Genomic DNA, 12,252 nt, shown 5'->3' with positions numbered 1-12,252 from the left:
TGGGTCAAGGACATCCATAGAAAGCTGGCTGTGGGGAAGGTGGTTTCTGTCCCCTCCAAGAACCATGCCCAGAGAGGAACTTTCAACAAAAAGATGCAAGGTCAGAATTAAAGTGGTACATAAAGAGTTCACCAAATATCTTCTCTAATAATCAGATTATTGCAACTCTTGCCCCAGCTGAGGGACTGAAAGGAATAGAAAAATACAGCTTTATGAAGGACTGTTTTGCTATGGCTTAGATCAGACACCTCACATATGTGAGCAGTTATTCTAGGATAGGATAATATAGAGAGATATAAGAGGAAGGAAGTCAAAAATGGGAAAGAAAGAAGCAGCTTGGCTGCTGCCTGCCTTTCTCTTTAAAGCCTTCTAATACTTGGCAGCTTTGTTGCGTCTAGGAAAACTGTTATACACATCATCAACCAAGTGACAGGTCTTTATTTTTAATTCATCACAGAAGCCCTGCTGCCCAAATGATGCCTGACAGAAAAATCTCTTGTTGGTAAGGGCTTTTTCTCAAGCCAAGGAAAACCTCAGAATTCCTTAGTTTTCCCCTGGGCTCTTATAGCAAGTTCAGTTTTCTTTAACTCTATAAACTCCTGTGGCTCCTGGTCACATACTGACTGCTATTTTCGAGAAAGGAATCTCTGGTGTCTATAACAGTAAGAGCTTGGATTCTGAGTCAGATTCCCCACTTACTCGATCTAGGACAAGTCACACTTTGTGCCTCAGTTTCCTCATCAGTAAAATGGGGTTAATAATATGATAATAGTATCTCTTCATAGAGTTGTGGCAAGTGTTAAATGAACATATATATTCATATATATACACAGAGAAAGAGAGAGTGCTTAGAACAGTGCGTGACACATAGTAAACCCTATATAGTTTTTTGATAAACTATAGACAAAACCATATTTCTTTATAAACCTTCCTTGAGTCTTCGTCATTGTATGTAATTATTTTTCTATTTGGCCCTTGCTTTTTTTCATTCGGTACATCTCATCATTACTATTTTGGACCAAATGTTGTTAATTGGCTTAAGCCAGTTTGATGGTTCGTGATTGCCGGCTTGGTGGGGCCTCTGCCAGTTTGTATCCTTAGAACCTGGGCCTTCTCATGTGCAAATGCCGATCAGCAAATAAGTATGTGTCAGGCAAATTGTCCTTATCAGCTGAGCTTGAGGCTCCCAACTGGAACCTTTTGTGAAATGTTCGTTGAGCAGAACACCGCAATTTCTAGCCACACTTCTCGTCAAATCAGGTGACAGAATCCTGAATTAAGTGGTAGACACAGGGACTAGACATGGCTAGAACACTGTTCTAGGCTCACTCAAAACTTATGCTTAATTCGTTTAAAGGCAAGGTGATTGTGTGGTACACGTTTGTCAAAATCCACACATTTCACCAGTGAAAAGTTATTTCTAACATCTCTTATGCTAAAAATAAATCCCCTCACGAAGCGGAAGAAACAAATAGTTGAAGGAGCTGTAGTAGGCACAGACTCCTAGTCCAAGGTCCTGATTAGGGTCCTTTAGTGCTCACAAAGCACCCTCAGAGTGTGTGTTCCCCATTAGACCATGTCAAATTTCATTAACAACTCCTGGGTTGAATACTAAAACTAACTTTCAAAGCACATATATATATCTTACTGTCTAAGCTGAAGTATGTAAATTGTGACAATAATTACCTAAGGTTTGTGAAACCCTCAGAATGTAGTTTGATTTTTTTTTTTTAGGTGTTAGCCTACCTATTGACTCTGATTTTTGAAGCTACTCAAAGATTCTTCAACAAAAATGAAAAATTAGAATAATATCAACTGACAAAAATGCTCTCTTTGCAAGGAAGCTCTTGATTTTATAATCACTGTAAAAAGTGTTTTCAGATGTGGGCGGGTCGGAAGTGATTCTACATGTGACTCAGGCACATCAGAGGTGACACTAACCAGAGCTCTTTAATACCAGGATTACCAGTGGGAAACAGTCCTCAAAGAAGTAGATTTTTCATGAAGCGAGTGGAGTTTCGAAACTTAAATATCAATGTAGTTACACAGGAGATCTTTTAAAATTTTGCTATCTATAAAATACAATTTTGGTTTACAGCATAAAAGCTGTGCAGCCAAAACAAAATAGAGTTTATTGACATGTTTATTTAGAACACACTTTACCACTTTATTTTTGAAACTGAACTAAAAGTAGGTCACAGTAGGCAAAATATTAAAAGGAAATATAGGTATTTATTTTCAGTGTCCTCGATGGTATGTAAGTGTGGCTCTAGTTAGTTGCACAGAGGGCAGCTAGGCGGCATAGATTTTCTGCAGGATAAGGAAGAGACAGCAAAAGGGAGGAAAGTTTAAGAAAGGCAATTGCCAGAAAGTGGCTTTGTCTAATTTGAAGTGGAGGGTGTGTGACTAAAAACCAGAACCGAACTGTTTTTGTTTTGTTTTTTTGTTGCTGTTGTGTTTCTGGGATGGGGGGTTTGAAGGAATCCTACGATTACTGAGGTATAGCAATTTACTGGACTGCAGGCGTGAAACTGCTTCACTGCTCCCAGCCTCCTAGGGTGGATTCCCTGGGCATCCTTAATATCTTAATGATGTCTCTATCTAGTTCAACTCCTCAATTCTACTTCTAATGCTCGGCCCGTTCATTTTTAAACTTTAATCTCAAAAACCAGACATCTAGTTGGCATGGGACTGGGAGTTGTGTCCGCTCTCCCTCCCCAATCTTCTCCCGCTTTGCTAGAGAGGACAAACCTAGGTTAGGAGGATAGTCTGAGAAGCAGGATCTCCTTACTCGACCCCTCCGGACAAGGGAGCCGTGGCTGCTACCACCAAGGATGCTGCTGCCTCTCTAATGCCAAAAGATTTTCTTCCCCCTTCATCGCTGTTTATGTCCCCAGGTCACATGTCCTGGGTCATAAGTTTCCAGGTCACATATCCTGGGTCATGGTTACTTGATATGAAGTCTGGCTCAGGCTGAGCTCTTCTCTCTCTCGGCCCAGGCCTCCCTGTACTCAAGGAGTCCTCCTCGGTGTGGTGCTGGCAAGATGGCTTCATGAAGCTCAGCTACTTTGTGTACTCTACTGACAGGAAATTCTGTCCCTGCAAAGCAAATGGTGGAAATGCAGTCTGGAGCCTCATTAAGAGTGAATTAGAGCACTTTATAGGAGACGAGAAAAACAATAGAAAACATTCTGTAATTAACTCAAAAGATTTGCAGTGTTCCTGGAAGTAATGTAATTCCAGGCTGAGGCAGGGAGTGGATAGAGTGAGCCCCAATCCATCTCCTAATTCTAACCATTAATTTAATAGCCAGTAAACAGTTGAAGAACATGTCAGACACTTTAACTGGTAAGAACAGATACCACACTTGTGTTTAGCCAATAGGTAAAGAAAGGATAAAGGTCCACTTAAGCCCACCTTTCACACCCGAGGTAGAGGCTGACACCTCCAGAGTTCCCCATATCTCTCCAGTGCTCTGAATTTTCCCCTGATATTGCTCTGACCTGATATAATACTCCTGAGGAAACATCTTTCTCACTGAAAATGATTAATTTTGATGTCTTCTTCCTGAGGCCTGATCCAGATACCTGCTTTGCGTAGTCATACTTACTAAACTTAATTGATCAGCTTCCTCCTTCGAGCTCCCATATTTTCTGTACCCTTTTGGGAGTCAGAGACAACTGTGGAACTCAAGTAAACAAACTATTTTTTAAAACTTTTTATTATGGAAATTTTCAAACATAAACAAAAGTAGAAAGAACAATATGATTAACTGGCCTGTATTCACCATCCAGCTCAACAATTAACAACTTATGCCTAATCTATGTCCCCACCTACTCTCTCTTCCCCCAAACCATGTATTTAACATATCTGAACTTTTTTGGTGTCTTAAACATAACCGCAATTCCATCAACACACCTAAAAAAATAACGATTCTTAATTATTATGAAATATCCAGTCTGTATTCAGATTTCTACAATGGTTTCATAAATTGGAATCCTAACAAGATTTATCTGTAGCATTAGATTGAAACATTTCTTGCACGAATACACTAGGTTATGCTGTAGTCTCAGACAACTCGAAAACCACAGTGGCTTATAACAATCCAGGTTTATTTCCTGTTCATGTGGATTTCCATTGTGAGTCAGCTTCACATCCTCTTCACTCCTGGCCCTGGACTGAAGAAAGAGTCCCTATTTGGGATACACCCACTTCCTGGCAGATGGAAAGAAGGAATGCTTGAAACATACAATAACTTTTAAAACTTCTGGGGAAAGAAAAAAAAACAACAGCTTCTGCTCAGAAGTAGCAGCCATCACATCTGCTCACATTTCATTGGTCAAAGCAAATCACATGGCGAAAGCTGATGTCAGTATGAAAAAGGGAAGGATAATACTCCCACAACAGAGGGCAGCAAATACTGGGAATAATATGATCTCTCACGCTTTGTAAATCCCTTTTAATTTATAGGTTCCTCTCCCCCCCTCTCCCCAATTTACTAGTTGAAGAAATTGGGTTATTTGTGCTATAGAATTTTCTAATTTCTGGGGTGCACTTGTTTAACATTTTCCTCTGTTTCATCTAAACCTCTACTTCTTCTAAGCCTGCAGTTAAGTATAGAAGCATTATCAGATCCAGGTTCAAATTTTTGACAAGGATGCTTCCTAGGTGGTTCTATTATGTTATGTAAGTGATCTCCTGCTCTGTAACAAATTATCTTCAAACTTGGTGGCTTAAAACAATAATCATGTATCATCTTATGTTGTCCATGGGCTAGAAATTTAGACAAGACACAAGGGGATGGCTTGTTTCTGATTTATGGTCTCTGAGATGTTAGAAGCTGGGGTCTAGAAGGCTGGAGGACTGAAATTATCTGAAGGTGTGACTGAAGCTCAAAGTTCCTTGGTTAGCAAGTTGGTGTTGGTAAGTTGCTTCTTTTCTACGTGGGCCTGTCCCCTAGGCTGCTTGAGCATCCTCACAACATGGTGGCTTCCCCCAGAGTGATCGATCCAAAAGACCAGTGCTGGAGCAGCAATGTCTTCTATGACCTAGCCTGTGAATTTATACATTGACACTTCCATTGGTCACAAAACCAGCCCCTAGTCAGTATGAGAAATCTATACAAAGGCATGAATACCTAAAAAAGAGGGTAACTGGGGGCCATTCTGTATCAATCAAGTAGCTTTCGATGTTAAAAAAGATAAGTAGAGACAATCTATATCCTGTTCTGTGGGACTGTGGTTTCCAGCATTTGAGATTAACAGTCCAGTAGAATTTCAAGGGGAAAATATAGGGCCTTAAAAAAACTACTAGGTCTTTATTGTGCCATGTAATGTCATTCAAAAAAGCAACCTGTTAATTCTGTTATCATTATTTTTTTACTTTTTTTAAAAAAGATCTTTTTTTCATACAGGAATATGTTACCTCAGAATGAAGACTTATCATTTTAGATGTGGAGCGATGAGAACTCGCCTAAACTGCAGGTGGGAATGTACATCGGCAATCTGCTTGGAAAACATTTTGTAGTCAGGTTGAGGAGTCGTGCACTCTGTCACCCAACGATTCCACTCCTATGTGTATTCCCTAAAGATATGTGTACACACACACCAGGAAACATGTACATGGCAGCATATCGATAATGGTCCTGAACTGGAGACCAACCAAATGTCCATTAACAGCAGCATACACAGACAAATTGATGTATGTTCATACTGTATGATTTCATATATTTAAAGTCCCCAAATAAGCAATACCAAAGTTTAGTGCTTTGGGATACATGCTTAAATGAAAAGACCTTTTTTAAAAAGAGTGAAATTGTGATTGTTATAAAGGTCCAGTGTGGTTACCTTTGTGGGGAGGGAGAGTTTTCTGATTGTGAAGAGACACAAGGGAGAGACTGCCGGGGTGCTAGCATGTCGCGTTTATCAGCCCTTGTCGTAGTTACACAGATACTGCCTTGATAACTCATTAAGCTGCACATTTTATGTTTTTTTCTGTTATGCGCAATATTTCACCATAAAAAGAGATTTTTAAAAAGAGAAAAAAAATTAGTCTTCTTAATTTAAAATTTTAGCTTTAGGGGAAAGTTTTTTATTTTAAGACTATCTTTTCTTTCTTGGCTCCATCATCCCCCTCCCACCCCTTTCCCCACAGGGAGTGTCAGCAGGATCTCTGCTAGTTCCAGCACTGGCAGCTTCACACTAGAGACTCTCACATGTCCCTGACTCAGTGGAGCAGGAGTGGATGTGGTTACATGATCGCACGCACGCGCGCACACACACACACGCACACGCACACACACACATTTGTGGGGCTTCCCTCCCCATGCTTCAGGAGAAAGAACTTTTGTTCTGCTTCCCACATTGGTGATAAGAGGGAACAGCCTCTCTTGAAGAATTCTGCAGCCTCCACAAAATGCAGTCACCCATTTCTTGCTCCTAGGCTTTACGGGCAGGAATGATGATAGAGCTGATGGCCCTTCTGACAGACACCGTCAGCCAGCCTAGCTAGCGGCCCCAGTGCCGGGCCATGCCCTAGTCTAAGGAAATGTGGTGCTTAGTATTGTAGCTCTCAGCAGTGGGCCCGAATAACCCATTCTGGTACTGGGCACTTTACACATCCTGTTATACCACTGTTAATGGGACATATATTATATGCCAGGGATTGTTTTACATTGTGAAATGCTTTGTAATTTGCAATATTTGATTTCATTTTCCTAACAATCCTTGAAATAGATAGGAGATATCTAATTATTTCCGCTTTTCAAAGAGGCCATTGAGGCTCCTAGAGTCACTGTAAAAGGCTACCCATACCTTTGAATACTTGCCATACCCCCGGCCTCTTGACAGAAAAGTACGCAGGGGAAGTTGCTCAGGAGTTTGTTCGACGGTGTCTCCTGCCCACCACACATCCCGGTTGAGAAGTGGTTATCTGACTCAAGAGCAGCCATGCAACAGGGCAGAGATATACATGGGCAGCTTTGAGAAACATATCTGCTCAAACAGGAATAATGGTGATTAAGTAGATGATTAGATTATCCTGGGAACATTATGTGAAAAATACGAGGAAGTCGTTGTTATAACAGGAAAAGCTGAAAGACACCAAAGATGAGAAAGTTGTATACAGATACCCTAAGGCAGTTGTAATTGTCAATAAACAGGGAGTATGAGTAAGAGTGAAGTAAGAGTGAACAGAAAACATACCCATTGGATACAAATAGAAGGTGAATTATCTAAATAGCATTGGCAGGACCACTGAAAGCAAAGATTTCAGGGTACTAGGTACCCATAATGACAAGGAGGCAGTACTCCTGCTGAGTGGGCTTAGTCCAGCCTATAGTTCAGTTCCCTCTCTCTCTTGTTTTTTTGTTTTTTGTTTTTTGGTTTTTGTTTTGTTTTGTTTTGTTTTGTTTTGTTTTGTTTTGTTTTGTTTTAATTTGAGCAGATGACCAGGCTATAAAGACAAAAATTGAGGAATACTGAGCCTACAGGCAATATATGTTATATCTTATCTGACGACAAGAATAAAAGCTTTTTTCTAAAATACTAATGAAAAAGTAGCAGAGAGAAAATAAGGAAGTTAGAGAATCAATGCAGCGAGTCTATCATCTTATTGACAGTATACAGAGAGATTTAAAAAAGAAAAGAAAAAAAGTAACAGAAAGAAATAGAGTGGAGGAAAGTATCAAAGGAATAATAGAAGAAAAGTCCTCACAACTTGACGCAGTGACTCTTTAGAGGATAAGGTCCCACTGCGTGCTAAGTGAAACAAATGAGACAAAAAGCTGAGGCATATTTTCATATAATTCCAGACCCCAGGAAAAAAGAAAAAAGCCTAAAAGCTTCAAGAAAAGAAAAAAACAGATGACACATAAAGAAATAGATAGAAAAATGACACCAGACTTCTCAACAGCAACACTGGATGCCAGAAGACGGTTTTGAGGGGGAAAAAAAATGTTTACTGATTAATATCCAGCCAAACTGCCAATCAAGCTTGAAGGAGGAATAAAAATATCTTTAGTCATGCAAGGCCTTGAAAGATTTACCTTCCATGTGCCCTTTCTCAGGTAGCCACTAAACATTTGGCTGCAGCAAAATAATTGAGGAAATCAAGAAAAAAGGTGGTATAGAAATAAACAAACAGGAAAACTACAAGAAGAAACCTCAGATAGTGCAGGAAGGCTAGAGAGCAGCCAATCTGCATTGACACAGGATGATGGTGGACTTGGAGAGGGTGGTCTTCAGGAAAAATGATGATTAACATATTTGAGAGTTGGGCAGAATTTATATCTTTATGATAATGAGTGTCATCAAGCTATTCCTATGTACTTCATTGTTTTAATTACTATAACTTCATGTATGTTTTGATATCTAGTAGAACATATTATTATTTTCCTTTACGAAATTTGCTCTTTGGGATAAGATAAAAACAACTTAAGTTGCAAAACAAAAATTTACTTTCGAGTCCATGAAGAATATTATTGGGCTTTTGATTTTCAAATTTTAATGGCAGTATATCAGGGTTAATATTTAGTTGGTATGTACTGTTTGGCTCTTCTGATTTTTTTTTACAGTTAGCATCCATTTTGATTGTTTGCTATTCATGACATACCAATTTTAAATATTTTAAAATCCCTGTGGCAGAGAAAGCTAGCTGGGTCTATAGTAGCCCAACTTTACCACATTTACCAGCATCCTTTGCAGTTCTCATCGATGTAATATGAGTAGAAGCAATAGATGCCACTTCTAGGCCTGGCTGATAAGAATTCTCAAACTCATCCCTTCACGCGCTTTCCTCCTTCACTGCTTAGAATGGCAATGGTGACAACCAGAGTCACTTTGGAACATCATAAAGGTGGTTGAGACATTACATGTGTGGATCCCTGAAGGAATGTATAAGTAGGAGATGTAGGAAGAAATACCTTCCATCCCCTAGGACCACTGCTACTGTCAAGGAAATCAGCCTTGAACTATTACAGAAGACGGAAATAAATTTATTATCTTTAAGTCATGGGAAATTTAAGCTCTCTTAATTCCTGCAGGTTAGCCTACCCTGACCAATATAATGACTAAATGAATATTGTTACACTTTTGGAGGACAATTCAATAGTACTCATCAAAATAGTAAAAATAGAAATGTTTTGATACAGCAATTCTACTTATAAGAATGTGTTATATAGAAATACTTAAACGAGCAGGTAAGGTTTTATGCACCATAATGTCCACTGCAATATTATTCACAGTAACAGAAATGATGGACAACCCAAATATACATCGTTAGGGAAATGATTAAATAAATTACAAGTTCCTAATGATAAGTTTAAATCCTATGCAGCTATTAAAAAGAACAAGGTATGTACTATGAGGAGAAATTATGTCTTTAAATTATTTAGTGAATAAAAATTTACATTTTCTGAGGATTTTATAAAACAACTATAAGTATACCTAAAAGATAAAATAATACGTAAATACATATGTATATCATGTACATATTTGTATATGCATAGAAAGAAAGGGTCCAGAAAGTTATATACCAATATATTGATAGTAGTTAACCTTAAAGACTAGGAGGGGTGTTGTGGTGTTAAAGGATATCCAGAGTCCTTCAGTGTCCCTTCCTCCTAAAGGTGGGATCTAATTTTCTTCCCCTTGAGTATGGGCCAGTGCCGGAGCCCCCCAGCAGAGATCGAGCAGCACCTAAAAGAGAGGGGTGAAGCCTAAGAAAAAAGAAGAAGATAGGAAAGCGCTTCGGGAGGGCATACAGTCACTACTGCAGCCCCGTCTTTATTTAGCACAGCCTTTATATAAGTTTTTGGATACAATAGCAAAGCACAGGGTATAATATAATAAAGTACAGGGAACAATAGTAAGGTACAGAGTATAATGGCAAAGCACAAAGTACATTACCATAGGAATGCTGACATTTACATAAGTTCCTATACATCCTTCTCTCAGGGTACCAACATCCTTTTCTGGGCTATAAAACATTCCACTATCTTACAAGGGTTTCTTTATGATGCAAGTCTCCCCACCAGGGTGAGTAATGTTTAAGTTAACATCTTGCTTCCTTGAACCATTGTTAAGCAGTCTCAGCAGCTGCTCTATGGCTATCAGCTACACGACTTCTTCAGTGTCTGTTAATGGCTCCCGACAGGCCAGATTTACTGTATGTGTGTTTATAATTCTAGAGATTAGGTCATAAAACACATTTAGTAGAATAATTGGCCTCCTCCTTGCTCTGCCTTTCAAATCACTCATGTTGGGCACAGCTAGCTTCTCTTGTGAAAACACCCAAAAGTCATATGGTGAGGTCCATGTGGCAAAGGACTGAGGCTTCCTGCCAACAATCAGCCCTGAGCGTGTGAGCGAGTGACCTTGGTTATGGATCCTTCAGCCCCAGTCAAGCCTTCAGATGCTACAATCCCTGCTGGCACCATGATTGCAATCTGTGAGAGGCTCTAAGCCAGGAACCACCCAGCTAAGCCACTTTGCATTTCTGACCCACAGAAACTGTGTGAGACAATAAATGTTTATTGCTTTAAGCCATTAAATGTGGGGAGTAATTTATTCTGCAGCAATAGGTAACTAAAATGAATACAAAATTTTTACTTAAAATTTTTTTTATATTCCTCTTCATTGTTTATATTTTTATAATTAGCATTTGTAATTTTTAAATGAAAACTTATTAAGTTAAAACAAAAAGGGCAACCTTTAAGGATAAATATTACTTCATCACTTGCTGGACCTAGAAAGAATAATACATATTTCAAAAAAAAACATAAGAAACTTCTTCAATGACTAGTAGTTGTGACTGTGTATATAGAGAAACAGGCCAAAAACATAGAAAATATTTGCTCCTAGTGACATAAAACATAAGACATTGCCGGTCATCAATCATTATTACGTTTTTCTGACTGATTATTATCCAGTCATCCCTGACTTCTAAAGGAGAAAACCACAGTTTATTTCTCTCTGTTGTATAAATATTTATGTTTGTGTTAACAAAGAACAAAGAAACCCTTTCTGATTCTTTTTCAGTACTTAAACTTGCAGTATTGATTGATAGTAAACCCACTAGACAAGACACCATTAGCAAGTTAAATATTTAACATCTTCTTTCTCATAGCTTCCGTAGCCTTTCCTGAATTGTACCCATTATAACTTCAGTATTTGTCTTTTGCTCATATAATTTCTTCTCTTCTACTGAATTGTCTTATCTGTGCACTGTTTGAGCAAACCCACCATATCAACCTAGCCAGTTAGCAGAGTAAGGACTTCTTAAAAAAAATAGCATTGAGTTAACAACTTCCCCTGTTCATAGTTACATTTAATTCCTGTTGAGCTAATGGCACCAGGGGACTGATGTCTGCATCCTTTGGCAAATATTCTCATCATTTCTTCCTCTCCACTTAAAAACATTCTTTAGCTCTTACTAAAGTTGAGGGCCCTAGAGTTCTTTGTGTGAGTATTGTATGTGCTGTTATATGGATTTTATCTATGTACCAGATTTTTTAAAAAGTGAATATTAATCTTGACTGTTATATACACTAAACATCTGCAATTTTCCATATGTAATGATACCATCAAGGGAGGAAGGAGTGTAAGAGAAGAAGGGGAAAAGTCATTAAAAAGAAAATGTTAGGTTAAAACAAAGGAATCTAGACCTAGACGAACTGTCTGAAAAGTTAAAATAATTGTTCAACTTGAATTACATCATCAACCCAACCATTGGGGTGTTCAGGGCATTCCAGTCAAGGCCAATCCAGCTAACCACCCAAGTAGTATAAAATCTGCTCTCAACCTGTTCCTGTTCATTTTCAGTATGCAGGCTTAATTGTGTTCAGAAAGGAATTTGACACCTATTTGACTCATTTAAAATATGTTAGTAAAATAATTGTCCCAACATCCTTCCCTAGTCCCCTCTGCTAACACAGTCAAAGCATCCACTGTAATATTCCCCAAAGAGAGTCAAGATCTATACTGTTTTGACTACAGAAAGCACGTCTTTAGGGTACGGTTTTATGATCTCATATGGATTGTGGTGGGCAAACAGGAGTGAGATAAAGTCCAAATAAACTGGCTCTGAAATTCCCATGCTTGTGTGGATTTATTTGGTCCTTTGATGTCTTTTTTTTTTCTTCATTGGAATGTTTCAAATATGCACTTAAGTCACCCATAGAAAAGGCTGCTAATGTAAATGAATGTGTGTTTAGAATGGGCTGTCATCTTAACCTTACCAGAGATGCAAAACACA

The 12,252-nt window shown here is 38.6% G+C and overlaps 1 non-coding gene across 1 annotated transcript; it reads right to left on the bottom strand.

Moving 5' to 3' along the window:
- Positions 1-3,206: 3,206 nt before the first annotated feature.
- LOC118614422 lies at positions 3,207-3,397 on the bottom strand. The gene has a single exon (XR_004956032.1). It is a non-coding gene; the product is annotated as a U2 spliceosomal RNA (small nuclear RNA).
- Between the last annotated feature and the right edge of the window lie 8,855 nt (positions 3,398-12,252).

The sequence above is a fragment of the Rousettus aegyptiacus genome, unplaced genomic scaffold (assembly GCF_014176215.1).
Source record: "Rousettus aegyptiacus isolate mRouAeg1 unplaced genomic scaffold, mRouAeg1.p scaffold_m13_p_2, whole genome shotgun sequence".
NCBI lineage: Eukaryota > Metazoa > Chordata > Mammalia > Chiroptera > Pteropodidae > Rousettus > Rousettus aegyptiacus.
Note: the sequence above shows the minus strand (reverse complement) of the source record. Positions and strands in the feature narration are given on the sequence as shown.